This window comes from Peromyscus californicus, unplaced genomic scaffold (assembly GCF_007827085.1).
Source record: "Peromyscus californicus insignis strain IS unplaced genomic scaffold, ASM782708v3 Scaffold_13__1_contigs__length_99412109, whole genome shotgun sequence".
Lineage (NCBI taxonomy): Eukaryota > Metazoa > Chordata > Mammalia > Rodentia > Cricetidae > Peromyscus > Peromyscus californicus.
Genome location: NW_026294424.1, coordinates 20,673,706 through 20,694,164, shown reverse-complemented (window position 1 = coordinate 20,694,164; position 20,459 = coordinate 20,673,706). Strand labels below are relative to the sequence as shown.

The following is a 20,459-nucleotide window of genomic DNA, read 5'->3' as shown; positions in this document are numbered from 1 at the left end:
CACAAATAAAATATTACCACATTTCCCCTTTTTCTCTAAAATAAAAAAAGTTATAACTAATATAAGAAAAACTATATACAATAAGTACAATAACTATATACAATATATACAGGCAATAAATACATCAACAATTTCTAGTCTATTTGCATTTGACAAATTCAGAGAAAATATTCCATTATCTAACCTGTCTTTGTGAATCCAAAGGATTATATCTAATTTACCTTTTATCCTAATTTGCATTACCAAAACTATCTTTTGATGTCTTTCAAACTTATACTCTTTACACCTCTTTAATGAGTTATTTTCTGAAATGATTAACAAGGAAAACTATAACTATAACTATCTAATCAACTCCCTCAGAGACCTGAGAAGAAAATAATATTAACTGAGTAAGCAGGAAGTGCAAACAAGCAACTTCCAAAAAATGTGAGGAATGACAGAAACAGCTGGCTCCCTGGACAGTCACCTAAGGTTCCTCTGCAACATTGGGGCATCTATCTTTGGCCTACAGGCCTAGCATATCTAACAGACTCATCTGTGAAGGAGGATTTTCTAAAGAGCTGTCCTACCTTATCTTGGCAAGGTTCAGCAGTCACTTTTTTTGTGTCCTTCTTGTCCATTTTGGACAACATACTGTCAGCAATCGAGGCAAGGGCACTTTCTCGCCCAGTGGCTAACTTTTGTCACAGTGATAGTAAACTCCACATGGAGTTTCTTCAATGTCCATCATCTTCTCTGAAGTGGATTGGTGCTGCAGGAGCAGACATGTCTCATAGTCATAAAAAAAAGAAAATATCTATGTTATTAAAACATCTTAAATATCATATTCTGTAGATCTTTGAAGTGTTTGAAGATGACCTGTCTATCTAAAATATATCTCTGCTTGACCTTGAAAATATACCTAATATGACTACAAGTTCAATTATAATGATTAACTACTAACCTGCATTTCTTCATTATCCTAAATAGTTGGTAATAACTTTTAAGGACTAGAAAATTGCATTACACTATTAAATGAACTGTATAGGTACAATACATTGAATAAGATTAGAAATATATGTACAGTATTTTCTAACAAAATAAATCTCAAATTCATATCAATATACAAAATTTGTATACAATATGCAAAAATGCAATCCAATGCAAAATATTTAAAACTAGTAGTTGCCTTCTAAAAGTAGATTCAATAATCTACCCTTTTATCTTAGTATATCCATATTCTCTTTTTTTTCTTTTCTGAGTAGATTCAATAATCTACCCTTTATTTTATCATTTCTATATCTTTTTTTTTCAAATAAGAACCCTGAATGTAATTTCCTTTGTTTACCTTTTTTCCTGACCATTAACAATTAACATCTTGTAACCAACCATCCTAAACAATGACAGTTATCCATAACCCATTGAATGACCAAAAACCACACACCCCACCTCTTGGGAATGTGGTCATCGTGTTCTTAAAATTACTTTCTGCTGCCTGCAGGCAAAGGCATCTTTAGGGAATCCTGAAAAGAAAATTTTTGGGTTAATTGTCAAGTCCTGGGAAAGGTAGCTATATCATTTGTCCAGTCTCTGCATAACGCAAAAGTGTAGGGCTTGTTCAAGTCCTTGCTTGAGTAGTCTGTGAGGCTGGATCATCTCAGCTAGTCATCTTGAAATTGTCCTCAGCAGTTTGTAGTCCAAAGTCTATCTTTGGGTGGTATTTGTCAGCTTAATGGTATTATCATTGTTCTGATGGAATCATCATTGTGGGTCCACATCACCTTTTTGGAGACTTCAAATTTGCTGTTAGGTGTGATCATGATTCCCTGCAGAAAAGTGATAGAGACTCAAACCTGAAATCATGTAAGGCAGCTAGATGAAGCCTTTTTTCTAGAATTAGTTAGTACTCAATATGACCATTAATATCATGACAAAAGTTTAATATATATATATTAATCTTATAAATTTTGATATAAAATTCATACCTTAAGAAAAGTTTTAAAGAATCAAAATGGAGCCAAAGAATTATGAGATTAGTGGCAATAAAACAGTTCTTTAATTTTGGTTTCCTTCTATCCCATATCAGATGGCTCTTCTGACATGATACAGAGATTTGCATTTTCTTCAAACAAGCAATGCTTGGGTTTAGAGAAGGAGAGAGCCACGTTCCAACTCCAAAGCCCATTCTAATTTTTAATTGAACTCAGACTACATAAAGACTATTTGTGTTAAGTGTCTGTAGAGAACAGCAGAAACAAAGATTTAGGAAGGCTTAAGAAATTTTATCCTGTTAGATATGTGATATACCAATAGGACAATTTGCTCTTTTTCTTGGGACATTTTTTTCTACATGATTTGTTCTTTTCTTCTTCAGATGTCTCATTTGTCCAATGTTCTTCAGATTCCTTAGCCTTCATTCTCCTGGAAGACAAAAACAAAATGCCTTCCCCAACCCTAACTTTGAGGAGGTTCCCTTTTGGCAAGTAATATTTAATTAAATGAAAAGCATTTGTTAGTGGTATAAGTTAGTTTAAATGAATGGTCATGCTGGTTGATGAACTATCACCTCTCCTAATTAAGAGGTCTCTCTTGTTCAAATTGAATCTTTATCAATTTTGATGATATCCATAGCTTTTATTCTCCTGTAGAAACGAAAAGCAAAACCTTGTCCTCAATGTAACACATCTTCTGGCTTCCATTCTGAGGTCAGCACATCTTTAAAGTATATAGGCTGATTTAATTCTGTAGTTTTTTTCTATTATCCAATGTCTCTCCACAGCTGTTGTTCTTTTCTCATTAGCACTGAGAAAATTTGAAGTTAAGAGAGTATTATGTAATCTATTTCTGGGTTTTTTGTTACCCCTTTCTGTTTATTTAGCATATCCTTTAGAGTTCTGTTGGATCTTTTTATAACTGCTTGGCCTGTAGGATTATGTGGTATACCTGTAATATGCTTTATATTTTAATAAGCAAAAAACTGTTTCATTTTACCAGAGACATATGCTGGAGCACTGTCAGTTTTAATTTGTGCAGGCATACCCATGATGGCCACAACTTCTAGCAAATGAGTGATTACAGAACCAGCTTTTTCAGAACTCAAAGTAGTTGCTCATTGAAATCCTGAAAAAAGTACCAATGGTATGGTGTACATATTTCAATTTTCCAAATTATACAAAGTGAAACACTTCCATCTGCCAGATTTCATTTCTCTGAGTACCCTTTGGCTTACATTCTGCTGGTAATGGAGCCTGATTGTAAAAGGAACAAGTAGGACATTTCCTTACAATCTCCTTGGCTTGTTTCCAGGTTATGGAAAAATCCTTTTTTAAACCTTTACTATTGACATGTAATTGACATGAAAAATACTATTCATATTTTTTATGAATTTCTGAGGCCTCCAGCACATTTCCTTTCAATAATTTATCAATCTCATCATTATCGTGTGCTAGGGGGCCTGGCAGGCCTGTATGGGATTTGATGTGAGTTATATATAAGGGATGATTCCTATTCCTGATTATATCTTGTAACTGAATAAATAGTGAACTTAATTCTGATTCATCAGGGATAAATTCTGCTCTTTCAATATGTAATACCACTCTTTCAGCATATTGAGAGTCAGTAACTATGTTTAGAGGTCTCAAAAAATTCATTAATATCGACAGAATAGCATATAATTCGATTTTTGGACAGAATTATAAGGACTTTGAACCACTTTGCTTAAATTTTATGACTTGTAACCTGCTTTTCCTTGTTTGTTTGCATCTGTATAAAATGTAGGGGCTCCAGAGATTGGTTTTTCCCATACAATGCGAGGCAGGATCCAGTTAGCTTTCTTTATAAGTTGAATTCTATCACTTTTGGGATATTTGTTGTTAATCTCTCCCCAAAAAATACTGCAAGCTCTTTGGCAAGGTTCACTTTCTGCCTATAGTTTGTCAATTTCATCATTAGTTAAAGGTACTACAATTTCTGCAGAGTCAATTACTGTTAATTGACGAAGTCTCAATTTTCCTTTTAAAATCAACTCAGAGATCTTTTCCAATATGTTTCTAATTTTTTACTTTGTTTATTTGGTAGGAATATTCATTTCAATATAATATTTTCCCTCTGCATTAATATTCCTGTAAGAGAATGCTTAGAAGTTAAAATAACCAAAATGCAATCAAGCGTTGGATCCACATGATCCACATGTGCATCCTGTATTTTCTTTTCCATCAAAGCCAGTTATCTCCCAGCTCCAGCAGATAATTCTCTTGGACTGTTTAAGTCCTTGTCACCTTCTAAGGTTTGGAACAAATTACTTAGTTCATCATTTTTTACCCTAACAGCAGTCCATAGATAGGAAATGTCTCTGAATAATCTTTGAAAGTCATTAAGAGTCTGTAATCAATCTCTCCTAATTTGCACCTTTTGTGTCTAATTTTTTTGTAGACTTATTTTATATCCTAAATAATTAATAGGATCTCCTCTTTGTATCTTTTCAGGAGCAATTTGTAATCCCCAACAAGGCAAAATTTTCTTTGCTTATTCAAACATTCTTTCTAAAGTATCTGCATTTGAATGAGCTAGTAAAATATTGTCCATGTAATGATAAATTATAGATTTAGGAAATTGTTTATGTATTACTTCCAGTGGCTGTCATATAAAATGTTGGCACAGAATTGGGCTATTTAACATTCCCTGTGGGAGAACCCTCCATTGATATCTCTTAACCAGTTGAGAATTATTATAATAATAGGTAGGCACCATGAAGACGAATCTTTCTCTGTCTTTTTCTTGTAAGGGTATTGAGAAGAAACAGTCTTGTGAATCGATAACTATAATAGGCCATCCTTTAGGTAACAGAGTAGGCAAAGAATTCCAGATTGTAGAGAGCCCATTGACTGAATTACCTTGTTAATTGCTCTTAAATCTGTTACCATTATCCATTTACCAGGTTTCTTTTTAATAAGAAATACAGGAGAATTCCAAGGGCTGGTTGATTCTTCAATATGCTGAGCATTTAACTGCTCTTGTACCAGCTATTCTAAGGCCTATAGTTTCTCTGTTGTTAAAAGCCATTGTTGAACCCATACAAGTTTGTCTGTTAACCATTTTAAGGTGGAGCTGTTGGTGTCTTTGAAAGATCAACAGTTGTTGTGCCCTGTTCTTGTACAATCTAGATGGCTGGAGACTGTTCTTTATAATACTTTCTAATATTTTTCTCAGAAACGTGTTAGTTTGTGGTTTGTTTCTGAGGTTGGAGGAATGTTAATCTGGGTATTCTGTTGTTATAACAAATCTGTCCACATGGATTCATAGTTATATTAGTCACATATGGCTTTAATTTTCCTCTCTGTCCTTCTGGCCCTATACATTCAATCCATCTTGCACTCTGTTTCACTTGAGATGATGTTCCAATCCTGAACAGCTGAACATTTACCTCCTGAAGAGGCCAATTTGGATGCCAAGATTCTTGTGCAATTATTATTACATCCACACCTGTTTCTACAAGACCCTCAATGAGAATTTCATATATTTGTGTTTTTACTTTTGGCCTTTGTTCATTTATAGAAGTTTGCAAAAAAAATTGCTTTATGATTTCTCCAAATTTTTTTATCTCCTTGCTATATCTGTTCTATCACCCCAAGCAACATGTTTTTTTTTTTTTTAACAATAGGCAATTGGTTATTTAATATCACTGGGAAGGGTTTTCTTCTATGATAGAAGGAAAAGACTGAACTGAATTTGCCGTGGGGGCCTGCAAGAGGACCCTCAAGGACCTCCCAGATGGCAGAGGCAAAGGATTACCTTGTCTGTCCTTTGCTGATCTACATTCATTAGTCCAATGTTTGCCTTTACCATGCCTTCTGCATGATCAAGAAGAGAGGGACATTCTGTTGCCATTGTTCTTTGAAAAAACATTGTTTCTAGGAATGCCCTGTTTACAGTCCCTTTTTAGGTGATCTTGTTTACCACAATTAAATCATCTGACATTATTATTTTTCTTCAAACCTCTGGAAATTACCTCTCCTATCCAAGTATCATCATGGTCATAAGGTTCAATATTCATTGTATCTCAGATCCATTCCTTCAAGGGTGTTAATTTTGCCTTTAATAATCTAATTACCCTTTTGCTTTTTGTATTAGCATTTTCAAAAGCCAGAGATTCAAATATTGTCTGTCTAGCTTCTGAATTTGATATCATTCTATTTACTGCTGTAAACAGTCTTTGTAAGAATTCAGTGAAGGTTTCTTTTGGGCCGTGTATAACTTTTGTAAATGACTCAATTTTCTTTCCTACATCTTCAATTCTTTCCCAAGCATTCATGGTGGCAATGCAGCATAGAATTAGTGTGTGGTAATCACATAAAGATTTCTTTTGTATATCAGCATAATCACCTTCTCCAAGAAGTTCATCTTGGGGAATTTCCATACCACTAACCCTACATCATTGTTCAATAGTCTTAGCCTCCTCTTTCCACCAGGTCCTCCATTGTAACTGTGGACCAGCCTCTAGGACAACTGTAACCAAATCTTTCCAGTCCTGAGGGATAATTCTATTACAAGTTGACCACGAGTTTAACATCTGCTTTATAAACAGAGAGTGCATACCATATGAGACTATAGCTTCCTTAAATCTCCTCAGATCTAACATTTCCACAGAGGTCCACTTAGCTTATACACAGCCTTGAGCATTTGGCAGTTCCTGTAAGGTTACCAGATAGATTAATGTTGCCTGTTTGAAAACCTTAGGCTATTTCTCTGTAACTGTATAATTCATTGCTCAGATAGGTTCACCTTTAAATTCTTCTGTCTGGGTCTGAATATCTCTATGATCTGTCTTAACAAGTTTTTCTAAACTTTTATCTTGGCACTCAAATTAACCAACCTTTTTAATGATAAAACAAAAATGATCAAACAATAATATTCATAATTGACATTATATAAATCCCATGAACATTAATCATCCTCGCATTTAATTGCTCCATTTTCAGACTGCCTATTGTGTTATCAAACAGAGACAAAATTCCCTCCATTGTAAAAATATTTCCCATTTTTTTAATGTGAGAAAAAACTCTTTTAACTAATTTCTCCCATTAAGATATCTTAATTGATTCATCAAGTCTGCTGACTAAGTAGAACAGTAGAGGTCTGAGGGAGTTTCAAAGCAGCTACCTAGTGTGGTAGCAGTCTGAGATAGGAATACAGAGAAAGCCCACAACCCACCAGGAGAGAAGAAGCCAAAGAGACTCTGGCCCATGTGTAGTGGAGTCTCCGGCTGCATGCAGCTTGAGCCAGAGCTGGGAGCCTGCAAGGCCACAAGTGGCTTTTTAGTGAATTCTTGCCACAAATGTTGGGGGCCAAATGTAAAACAAATCTTAAAAGGTCTTATTAATTAAAAACCCAGAGCCAGATATTGGGGTGAAAACTGAGAGATCAGAGAAGCAGAATGAAGCCAGGCACACTCTTACTGCTAGGAAATCCTCAGCCAAAGAGAGAGCTACTTCCTGTATACTTATGCCCATAAACCTTCTGTGCCCTGTCATCTTACTTCCTCTCTGCCCAGCTATATCACTTCCTGTCTGTCTGTACAGACCTCCAGACCTCTCTGGTTGATTAGCACTGGGATTAAATGTGTGTGCCACCATGCCTGGCTCTGTTCCCAGTGTGGCTTTGAACTCACAGAGATCTGGATGAATCTCTGCCTCTGAAATGCTAGGATTAAAGGCATGTGCTACTACTGCCTGACCTCTATGTTTAATGTAGTGGCTGGCTTTTTCCTCTGATCTCCGTGCAAGCTTTATTTATTAGAGCACAAATAAAATAACACCACAAAAGATATTAATTTTTCTTTCATACTTCTTTGTGATTTTTTTTTTATCAGAGTGCAAACAAAGTCTCCCACTACCACAAATTATGCAGTGATGTTTTCCACTTTTGGGAAATCTCAGGGCCATCACATCCAGAGTGCAATGGATAAGCCTCACCCTGGAAAAATCACCTTCATGATCATGTTATCTCTCCTGCCAGGTAAGTATTGCTTCTTTGTGATTTGAGAAAAGCAAGGATAAATGGCAGGTGTACATGAAGTGGTGGAGGTGAGGTAGATCAGGAATAAAGCTAATGTCTCTGAAGTAGGAGGCAAGCATATTTGGTAATGAAGTCAAAGAAGACACAGGATGTTGAAGAATTACAGAACTCAGGTGGGAACGGCAAATGCTAGGGTGCAATTAAGATTACAGTATAGCACTGAGGCCCAACATTCCATGTTGTAAATATGTGATGATACTAACTTGGATGGTCATGGGGATATTTCTTAGCTATTCTCAGTATCCTAAGTACAACATAAAAACACGGTAAGTCACACTGGCCATGCAAAGTGAGAAATTGCTGAGTAGAAGGGTTGTGGACTGGAGATCTTTGGGAGGAAATTGTTCAAGCTATAAACCATGTAGGTGAGGTCAGTTAATAGTTTGGCTAAAAGGGTAGGGTTATTAGATAAGAGAAATATGAATGCATCAAGGATTGTTGTCCTTTCCTTTAGTCAAATCAAAGAGAACTTATTCATTACTTTTCTCTTGCTTGAGTCAACACCATGATCAAAAGACACTTATGGAAGAAAGAGTTTATTTTAGCTTATAGTTGCAGAGGAATAAAAATCCATTATGGTGGGAGGGAGACAGGCCAGCAGGAGCAGAAAGCTGAGAGACCTAGGAGGCAGGCTTCTGTGCACGGCAGTGGGAGATTGTCTTGATTAGGCCAAGTCAGGTGGGAAGACCCACCCAAGGCAGGTGACACCATTCTCTGGGCCAGATTTTATAGGAGAAGAGAGTGAGCTGAGCATCAGGCTTTACCTCCACTTCTGGGCTGTGGATACAATGTGGCCAGCTGCCTCAGGCTCCCACTGTTGAGAATGCCCACCTGATGGACTGTAACCCTGAGCAATGAGAGAAAATAAACCTGTCCACTTTAAATTGCTTCTGTCAGGGTGTTTTATCTCAGCAACATAAAAAATACTAAAGACAGTTACTGTTAATTACAAATTTGGAAGAATTTTATTTTAATAACTATTAAGAGATTAAAAGACTATTTTCACAAAGTGAAAACTTTAATTTTGATCTATAAAAATCTTTTGATATGTCTGAAATATGTTCTGCCTTACTACCTGGACCCCAATGACAAAGGAAGGATCTCCAGAAAAATCTATTTTTATATTCATGCATGTCAGGCTTTCCAAATACAGAGTTTGTGGGAGAGATAGGAAAGAAGAAGAGGACTAAAACATTGAAAAAGGAGTTACAGGGTACTTTGAGGTTGAAAACTGCAGAAAGTGAAATATGACAAGGAATTTAGTTGGCTTTGAAACCAAACATATATATGAGAAAATTATCAGAATTAATTAAAAAGTATTAAAGTATTCAACCATTAAACAATGAACACTTAAGTGGCATTATTCTGGAAAAGAAGAGCCAAACTCATTGAATGAATTCTTCACACAGGTACACTGCAAAGTGCCAGGCAAGAAACGGCTACAAATAGTGTGTGTACATACCCAGGTAGAGGTTAACTATAGCATGAAATCAAATGCCAAAGTACTATAACTAGAATTTAACTGAACCAAAAGATCCTGATATTGGAGAAAACAAGAGCAAAATAGAAACTTTTTACCTTGAAAGAAAAGGGTTTCCAGGAGTGTGACATACTTGCCTGGCACTTTGCACATGAGCATTGGCATTTGCTAGTTCAAATCTAATACAGCCCTCTCCGTGACTGCACCATTAATAAGGTCTTCAAAATGGCTTCCCTGAGCAGTTTCCTCTTTTGATTTTTCATGATTTAATTAGAAACGTCTTTAAAGGCTGGTTTTACTGTGGTTGTATCACAGCTGCCTCTTCAGCACTCTGTGGTTTAACGACAATGGCGATAAAGTGAAATCCCCAGTCCTTATTGTACTATCGAGTAGAACCCACACATTTCCTGCTTTTAGTGCCCCTGAGTCATCATCTTATATTTGTTCATCAACATTTTAAGTGTCCCTCTTTAAAAAATGTAATTTGATAGTTAATTTTCTAAACTTATTATTCTTTTATTTCTTTACTAAGTAATAACATTTCATATCCATTGGACGGGTATCATCCTGCACCCGACTCCTTGTTTCTAACAAGAAAAGTTTTTATTCTCTATTTTTACCTTATAATATTATTCTTGCTATTTTTCCTTAGAGATTTGGTTAAACTTAATTCTTCTAAGGATTCATGGGCACCAGTAAAGATGAATTAGTTCCTTTGTGCCATGTCCTTCTATAGTTTTAGAACATACATAAACACTATAGTGGTTGTATTGAAATTTATAGTATGAAATTAAAGGTCTAGGAGAAAATTTAAATATACAGCTGGAAAATTAAACACACAGAACACCTGCTTTCACATAAATTTATTTTTCTAATAAAGAATGATTCTCCATTTATTTATTTATTATTTATTTGTTCATCTATCTATCTATCTATCTATCTATCTATCTATCTATCTATCTGTCTGTCTGTCTATTTTCACATTCAAAGAATTTTCTAGGTGAAATACTGATTGAGATTTGCCAGAATCAAATGGATGATGAAGAAAAAGGCTATTCTCTTGCTTTCTCCTTTCAAGGCGGGAAATGTTCAGGTCAGCATTCTTGTTTACATGTAAACACCCACAGAAGTAGGAACATGCCTGGCCACATCAGCCACTCCTGACTCCATCTCCATGTGTAATTCATGAAGCTAGTCTTGGAATACCAGCTCAGGAACCCAGCTCTGCTGGCTCCTGTCTTCATCTGTCCTGCCTTGCCAGATAATGTGATTTGCGGCAAATTATTGGACTTTTCTCTATTCTTCATACAATATGGTAGTGGTTTTCCACTTATGCAGTTCTCTGGATGAATTTTTACCATATTTAAAATATTTAGGACAATGACTGGCACATAGTAGGAGTCTGATCATTATTGACAGGCATGACTGTTTCACTGCTTGATCTTGCTGGCAAGAAAGTTTGTTTACTTTTTATGCTAGTCAACTTCTATTGTGATATTGTGTCCCCCAATATATTGTGCACTTTAATAAACTTATCTGGGGTCAGAGAACCGAACACCACTAGACCGACATAGAGGCCAGAAAATGGTGGCACACACATCTTTAATCCTAGCATTCCAGAGGCAGAGATCCATTGCGATCTCTGTGAGTTCAAAGCCACACTGGAAACAGCCAGGCATGGTGACACATGCCTTTAATCCCAGGAAGTGATGACAGGAAGCAGAAAGGTATATAAGGCATGAGGACCAGGAACTAGAGCCTGGTTTAGCTTTTAGTCTTTTGAGCAGCAGTTCACCAGAGATCCAGTTGAATGAGGAATCAGAGTCATCTAGTCTGAGGAAACAGGATCAGCTGAGGAATTGGCAAGGTGAGGCTGTGTCCTGTTCTGTTTCTCTGATCTTTCAGCATTCACTCCAATACCTGACTGTGGGTTTGTTTTTATTAATAAGACCTGTTAAGATTTGTGCTACAAACTTCCCATCTTTATGACAAAATAAATGAGGAAAAAATAACTGGAAAAAAAAGAAAGGAAGAAGAAAGCAAAGAAGGAAGGAAGGAAGGAAGGAAGGAAGGAAGGAAGGAAGGAAGGAAAGAAGGAAGGAAAGAAAGAAGGAAGGAAGGAAGGAAGGAAGGAAGGAAGGAAGGAAGGAAGGAAGGAGAGAAGGATGGGCGGGCTATGCTAGCTCATCATTTTGGAGGATTGGGTCCATGGTCAGTCGGTCCCACTGAGGCCAAGTGAAGCCAAGCGTCATGGCGGAAAGCAAAGGTGGTTGGACAGCAGAAATTTGAGAAGAGGTTAGGGATAGATATACCCTCTGTGAGAAAACACCTCAGTGATTAGGGCCTCTCAGATGTTTCCACGGTCTATCAATGGCACGACCAGTGAGCATCAAGCCTTTACCATAAAAGCCTGGAGGAACCTCCCAGAACACCTGTCCTTCTTACCTCCCCCCCCCCCTTTAAATGCACAAGTAGCTCTTCCCTAGATTTATTCACTAATTTATTATTTTACTCAATTGCTTGAGCACTTGTTATATTCCAGAAACAGAACTAGACTGGGGAGCCTTAAGAGGAAACTGGAGCCACACGGCCTGCAGTAGCTGGAGTCTAGATTACCCAAGTAAACGAGCAGTGTGAGTGGTGTTAGAACAGTGAGGAATGGTGCCAGAGAGTCAGAGGGTGGGGAATGCACCTGGGAAGCCCAGCACGTGCCGTTCATACCACCCTCGCTTTTTAGCTCCTCCACTATTTTATTAGGGCTTTGCAGATTTGCTAAATGGGTTTATTTGACTCCAAAGAAAGGTGGTGGGGTGTCTAGCATCTGTGTACATAGAGCACTTCAGCTGATTTTGATGCAAAAGTCTAAACGTATATGTCTTAGACAAAATGGACAAGAATGAATGATAACGCTGGCATGACGTCTCAGGGTAGCTCCAGCACATCCAAACTGTAAGCAAATTGGCACCTCATTCCAGTAGCACAATGTTAAAGAAGAGAGACTCATCCCTGAAAGGGGATTACTCAATCTGTCACTTCAGATGCAGCACACATCCAATGCTGGAGAGAAGCAAGAGCCCCATACTTGAACACTCGTCAGTGAGGGAATTTTTATAAAATTCCTTGTTCACATTGCCTAAGGAGTCCAATGTCAATGATCATATTCTCGGGGTCAGTCCGGAATGATCCTTTCTGTTGCTGTATTTAATTTTCCACATTTTTTAACCTCAAAGCTCTCTTTGATTCTCTTTCTGATGTTTTATTATTTCACTTCTGCCTCCCCAACCCCCGACTTTGCCATTCTATCTGGAAATACCTGGAGCTCATTTTATGAAAATAATGCAACAGTGATAAGGTTCAAAGGAATATCCACCCAAAGGAATGCTTGTATTTTATGGTGAGGAAAGCTTTAAGAAAATACAAAGTAAAGTTTGGAATTTTAGATACAAGATCACTGATGGTGCACAGCTGGGTTGCTGTTGCTGTCCCTTAAATGACACTATTCTGGATGACTATGGTTGGCAGCCATTATGATCTTCAGGGTATTCAATTCCCATATGCCATCACTCTATATGTTGTTTTGCTTAAAGTGCATGGTTCCTGTTCAGAGCTCCAATACTGTTTCTGAGGAATGGGGGAGCAAAATGAAATTGTCCACAATAGTTTTAAAAGGCAATTGTTCCTCTTTATCCATGGCAGAATAATAACAATAATTGTCACCATTTAAATAGTGCCTTTCATCCTCCGACCCCAAGGCACTTCAACAGGGAGGCTACACATTATTTAAGTGAATTTCTTTTGGGAGACAGGGCAACTGAGAGACATGTAATACATGGTTAGCTATGCTAATTTTGTTTTCTTTAACAAATGCAAAATAAATAGCCTCCTAAAAAGCCAGATAGTATCTTGGAGATAAACCCTTTCTAAAGTAGGTTATTCTAAACAGATGTGCCTTCTTCTATGTCAATGTAATTTTTAAAATTTTATTCAATATACACGCAAACCCCAGACTTGATTAATACTGAATTTTCAGCCTGTTTTATCAAACACAAGCAAACAACTTACTTGCACATAGAAAAATTGTTTTAATGAACAGAAAACCTACAGCTTTTTGGAGCTTTGCTGTTTTCTAAATTTTATGAGTAAATTTTGTGGAAACTGTGTAAATAGAGCATAATTATTTTAAAAATAGGAGTCTTTGTTATTAACTGCCTAACTGTCGGGAGTATACAAAGCACCCTGCTGCATAGACAAAGGACTGAAAAAAGTTACCTGGAGAGAGTTTTTGCTGTTGAAAGAATAAACACTAAAGCAATAAAATGAACTTTTGGTTCACAGATGCAAATACTGAATGCTAAACCTGGCTAAGGGGAAATCACTTTCGCCTGATAACCAGATTACTTAGAACAAAAACAGAGAAAATTAAGAACTGAAGAGCAGAAAATTAAGGTAGAGGCAATTTAAAGAGTAAGTAGATGATGTAGGCTTTCATTTTCTTCCCCCCCTGTGTCCAGCTAATTAAAATTACAATCAAAATGAAAGAGTCTAAACTTGTAAATATCTTTAGCTAATGATTTTGTCTTTTTAATCATCCTCACATTCAAAGTCTTCTTTTATTCATTTAGGTCTTTACAATAAAATGAAATTGTTTTTCCCCTGTAAAAATCCTTCTTTTAATTTTTGTTACCGGCTTCTCTGTATCCCCTAGCTCTTTTATTCTTCCTCTTCTCCTTGGAGCTTTTCAATGTTTCTTTGAACATACTTCACAAAAGGTAAAAGTTGTGTGTTGAGTGTTTGTTTTATTTAAGCATTTAAATGTTGGGGCCTGGACAAGTAGCTTGGTTGAAGCACATGCTTCACATACAGGAGGCCCCGAGTTCAGTCTCCAGTACCAAGCAATTATAAAACAAACTAAACTATCAAATTCTGATATAAACACAGTACTTCAAGGCTGCCTCACACATAAAAAGAATAATTCCTAGTTATAATATATATATACCTCTTTTATAATTAAATGTGTACATCATTGTCTTATATAATGCAATTATTATAAATTAGCTTACAGAAATTAATTTAATTCATATTTTGTACCATAAATGCTTTGCTATTGCTATCTTTGCCAGAAATATTCTTTACATTCAATATTACCCCATAGCTAATAAAAATTAGCAAGACTATTGATCTGGTTTTTTGTTGTTTTAATATTTTCATTCTACCCATCTGCATCAGCACCAGTCTATTCCAAGCACCATCATAGCACAGTCAGCTTATATCAGAGCTTTCTCCATCTGCTTTAATGAATGAAAAGCAAGTCTTGAAGAAAAAAAAAAGCCTTAGGAAAGAACATTTCGAACTATTGTGAGTTATCTAGTTACCTAGTTAGACGTGAGCAAAAGTAGTTACCTGAGTAGCCTCTTAGCCAACCTCTACGCTCACCCTGGCTTTCCTGTATTGCTATGGTGGTTAGTGAGATTGTATATCCTAGATGACTTTGTATACTGTACTGATTTTTTTATCCTAAAAACCAAGTTGTAATCCTGTCATTTCTTAAAGTCTCACAGATTCTTCCCCTGACTCTTAGTCAAAATTCCTTACTTTGAGGCATTGACTTCAAGACCTTCTAAGATTAAAAGAATTATTTTATTCCTCCTGAGGCTATTCTTTATACAACAATACAACAGTTTCTTAAAAATTGCATGCAGCTTTCTGACTCAGATGGATACCCTTGTACACATTATTCTCTTCTTTTTTGCCCAACAAAATCCTATCCATTCTTGGTATGGTACTTTATCATCCAGACTAGATCAGGCCTGAGATAGAGACTTACTTTTGCATTGATTTCTCCTTGTCCTTTACGAGAGATACTATAAATGCACCACATTGTATCTGCCTCCTCATTTAGATATAAGCTCCCTCCTGGCAAGGACTTTGCTGGTTCTTGCTCACTGCTTTAGCTCGAGACACTCCTTAAATAAGCAGGTTATCACAGAATATTTTCATAGGAAGAAATCAAATATTGAAGGGATAAACAAGTGTATCACACTAGATGTCAGCTTTGTGGAAGAATCCAACATGAATATAAGCTAGAGTGAGATGTTTTGACATCCATCATCCCACCATTACTAACTGAGATTTGACCAAACATTCATCTCGGCTCCATTTGAGCACCAATTAAAGTATGGGCATCACTAGATTCTATCATCTGCTATAAATAAACATGTATGTGGATAGGACCAATTTGTAGGTCCATTCTGTAACAGTAGATGCTGGAATATTGGATAATTTTTTATTGGTAGAGAAGGCCAATATCCATTACTTGTGACTAGTTATTGTATCTGACAGATTAATACCTATTAATTCAAAATGCATAATTCAAGGAAAGACAAAATAGGGAATGCTTGAAGCACATAAAAGATAATGGCCGCTTTCAAAGTTCATGCTCCCCCTGAGTGAAGGGCCAAGTTAAGCTAGCAACTATTAGAACCACTTGGCTTATATAGTAATTTAGGGTTTTGAAATTCACACTTGCTGGGCTCTAGAGTCAATTCATTTTATTATCGAGCAATTTCCAGTTCAACTGTAGTTTGGCTGCAGCATGAAAATGAATCTGACTACCTCCTGTCATCACAGAATGCAGCTCCCACTCAAGGTGGTACTCTGGTGATCAATTCTGTTGAGTATGTACCTCAGATATGTTAACTGTCTCAAATACTACAATTCACAGGAAAATGAGATGCTCAAAACTGTGTAACTCACTTTTTTATTAGCAATTCTATGACTCTAAGTTTACTGAAAATTAATGAAATGAAGTCAAAATGTGTATGTGTGGTAATCTATTTAATAAATATTTGAGTTTCCATTATTGTCAAGGGAGTAGCAAAGTATTGTAGTCATGCCAGAAAAGAATGCTTCTCTCACGTAGTCTGTATACATTAGTGAAGGGATACAGACAATAAACAAATAAATACTAGGTTGGTACAGAAGGAATTGTGGTTTGGGGCTGTGAATTTTAGTCATTACAACTGGGTTCAGATACATCTTTATGAATAAAAACAGAAACCATTACAATGAATGTATTTTTTCCCATGAGATAAATTTGTTTATTCCAGTATCATAAAAATCCATACTTCAGGATGTAGTGAACTCTTGGAAAGCATTCCATTCATCTTGCTGGTTGGGGAAGTATTCTCCCTGCAAAAAGTTGAGATACTTGAAGAAGTAGCAGTTGGCTGGATAGAAGTCAGATGAATATAATGGGTGACACAAAACTAGGTATCCTAATCTGTTCAACTTTTGAAGCATTGTTTGTGGGGCATATGGTTGAACATTGTCATGGAGAAATGGGTCCTTTTTGTTTACCAGTGTCAGCTACAGGCATTGCAATTTTCAGTGCATCCCATCAACTGTATTGATCAAACTTCTCAGATATCATACTTCTGTCACTGGGTTCAGAAAGCTGTAATCAGTCAGACCACAGTGACCATGACCCCTTTTGGTGCCAGTTTGGTTTGGGAAGTGCTTCAGAGCATTGTCTCAGTCCAGCCACCAAGCTGGTCATCATCAGATGACCACACACAATCCACTAGTCATCACATGTAATAATCTAACAGAAAAGTGTCTCATTGTGAATTGGAGTAAGAGACAACACAATTCAAAACAATGAATTCTGTTTTACTTCTGGTCATATAAGGCACACATTTATTGGGAATTTTTACTATTTCAGTTTTTCTTCAAATGATAATTATAATGGGATGCTACTCATGGAGTTCTTTGGTGAGTTCTTCGATGGTTGTGCTCAATCATTTTCCGGTGGCCAGCTTTTTTGCCCCCTATCAAGGCTCTTGTCACTTTTACAAAACCTCTTGAACCACCACTGCACTCTGTTTGTTAGCAGTTCCTGGGCCAAAATGTATTCTTGGTGTTTCAAGTTGTCTTGGCTAATTTATGAACCATTTTGAACTCAAATAAAAAAATCACTCAAACATATTTTTGTCTAATATCATTTTCATAGAATAAAACAAATATAAAATAAACAGAAAGTAGTAAGTCATTAGTGAAAAGAATGAAGTGGAAAATTTCATTAAAATGATGTATAACATAACCACATTTGTTAAGAATATATTCCAATATCAAACAGGAAATTTGAACAAAGTCAAAATTGAAATTACTCTGTAACAACCCAATAAGTTAAATATATATTTGCTAAAAGATAATAAGTCTACAGAAAAAGCAGGGTAGGGAATTGGATGTAGCAATGTGCTGTAATTTTGAACAGTTGACTGAGAGACCTTTTAAAAAGATGCCATTTGAGCAATGACCTGAAAGAGAGAGAAGGGAACAGCATCTAGAGGCAGTCATTTCAGGCACATAGACCAGCACAGAGACAGGAGCAAGACTAGCTTGCTCAAGGGATAGCAGGGAAGTCACTGGCCAGGAAAGTGAGTTAGCCACAGTAGAGATGGACTCAGAGCGGGAAGAGGGGGAAGAGAAACTATAGGTCTTTGTGAACTGCTTTTGTAGAACTGAGTTTTTCCTTGATTGGAATGGGTAACTATAGGAGAGAAGTGAGCAGGATAGTGACAAGATATTATACCCATTTTAAAAGGATCTTAGTGATCTGTGTTGGTCATAGAGGGACAAAGGCACAAGAAGAATTCAATTATAACACTGTTTAGAGAAATAATTTGTGCAAACTTTCTATGTCTTAATATCTGTAGATAATCCCAAATGAGCTGATTTAAGGTTATAAATCTTAAGTCTTATTTTTGACACACTGATTGACCTGGTAAAATTGGATTAAACAGAAATCAAATAGTTCCTGTGGGACTATTCTTTCATTTATGGAAGATATACTGTCCTTGGCTTGCAGGACCAAAGCATTGCTGGATAAAAATAGCCATATGTTGTACAATGTGGAAAGGCTCCCTATTTTCTTATTATTGCATTAGATCATTTAGAAACTGTGGTGGTTTAAATGAGAATGTCTCCCATAGGCTCAGGAGTTTGAACACTTGGTCCCCAGTTGGTTGTGCTGTGTGGGGACATTATGGAACCTTTAGGAGGTAGGGCCTTCCTGGAGGAAGTGAATTAGTGTGGGCAGTCTTTGAGTTCAGAACCTTGTCCCACTTCCAGGTTGCTTTCTCTTTTTCCTGTGTGTGATTAGACAGCTTCCTGTTCCTGCTGCCTTGCTATGCCATCCCACAATTACGGACTCCACCTCTGGAACCACAAGCCAAGACAAACTCTTCCTTCCAGACTGATTTTCATCATGTTTTTTTTTTTTTAACCACAGCAACAAAAAATGACTAATACAGAAACCTGTGCTATCTATTCATAAATGACAGTTTTTTCTGTCATTTCTATAACTGTACAATTTTAGTTGTTTTTTTTTTGGAAATAGAAACCAATGTAATACTTAAGAAAGTAGCTAATTTAGTTAACCTCAAAGGACATTGTCCATAATGAAATAAGAATACATTATAGGAATAAAAGTTATTATAGCCATTCTTTACATTTTTAATCTGATGAAGTCTGTAGCCTGAGGTTTCTCTGGTCCTGCCAGGCCCCCGCAGTCCCATGGCCTACTTATAAAATAATCACTCAGAAACTTATATTAATTATAACTGCTCAGCCATTAGCTCAGGCTTACTACTGACTAGCTCTTACACTTTAAGAATTATGGGTAACCCATAAATAAGAATTTATGTTTAGCCATGTGGCTGAGTACCTTTTCTCAGCTCTGCCTTGTCATCTTGCTTCCTCTGTGTCTGGCTGGTGACTCCTGACTCAGCCTTCCTCTTCCCAGAATTCTCCTTGTCTGCTTAACCTGCCTATACTGGTAAGCCACGAGCCAAGTAGCAACTTATAGATTAATAGAAATGGGTTGATTTAAGATATAAAAACAGTTAGCAAGAAGCCTGCCATGGTCATACAATTTATAAGTAATATAAGTCTCTGTGTGTTTACTTGGTTGGGTCTAAGTGGCTGCAAGACTGGCGGGTGAGAAAGATTTGTCCTGATCGTGGGCCAGGCAGGACTGGAAAAAACTCCAGCTACAATACTTCCTGCCTGGCTACTGGCCAATCAGAGTTTTATTTATCAACCAATCAGAGCAACACATATTCACAGCACACAGAACGACATCTCACAGCACCTTCCCTTTTCTGTCTAATCAGAAAAGAAGGTTTTAGCTTTAATATAGTAAAATTACACATAATAGAACAGTTATCAAGCAAGAATTACAGTTACAATATCTAGTCTATTTGTATTTGGCAAAATTAAAGAAAATATTCTATCTATCCCATATTTATGAGTCTAAAGTTTCATATCTAATTTATCTTTTATCATAACCAAGGAAAACTATAATTATAACTATCTAGTCTTCAACTACATCAAAGACCCCTGAAGGATTTAATATTACTTAAGTAAACAGGAAGAGCAACTTACAAAAATCTAGAATGACAGAGAAAGCTGCCTGTCTGGATAGTCATCCAAAGTTCCTCTGCAACATTGGGGCATCCATCTTCAGCCTACAGGCCTAGAGTCTCTCAGTCACTTCTCTCTGTGTCCTGTAGATTATCTGGCAGTTTCTTTCGCAAAGCAGGAACCTGAAGGACCATCTTAGCTTGCAAAGTTCAGGTCACCTTCCTATGGGTCCTGCATGTCCAGTTTTTACCACATTTTGTCAAGCAGTCCAGGCATGAACAGTTTCTTGCCCATATGACTATTTTTGCCAAGAAGAAGAAAAACTCTATATGGAGTTTCTTCGATGCCCATCCTCCTCTCTGAAGTAAATTGGCACTGCCAGGAGCAGACATGTCTCATTGTTCAGAAAGTCTAAGTTTTTAAAAAATTTTAAATGCCATATTCTGTAGGTCTTTGAAGTGTTTGAAGATTACCTACTTAATTGAAATATATCTATGTGTACCTA

General features: G+C 36.7%; 1 long non-coding RNA gene and 1 other non-coding gene across 6 annotated transcripts in view; both read right to left on the bottom strand.

Moving 5' to 3' along the window:
* Positions 1 to 20,459, bottom strand: part of LOC128108277 (uncharacterized) — a 79,601-nt gene that overhangs the window by 25,031 nt on the left and 34,111 nt on the right. For 3 of the 5 annotated variants that reach the window (XR_008217411.1, XR_008217408.1, XR_008217407.1), the window contains one exon: positions 570 to 769. This is a non-coding gene — a long non-coding RNA (uncharacterized LOC128108277). The remainder of the gene's footprint in view (positions 1 to 569; positions 770 to 20,459) is intronic. The other 2 variants (XR_008217409.1, XR_008217410.1) reach the window with 1 other exon arrangement.
* LOC128109207 (U1 spliceosomal RNA) lies at positions 7,843 to 8,000 on the bottom strand. Its single transcript, XR_008217746.1, has one exon. It is a non-coding gene; the product is annotated as a U1 spliceosomal RNA (small nuclear RNA).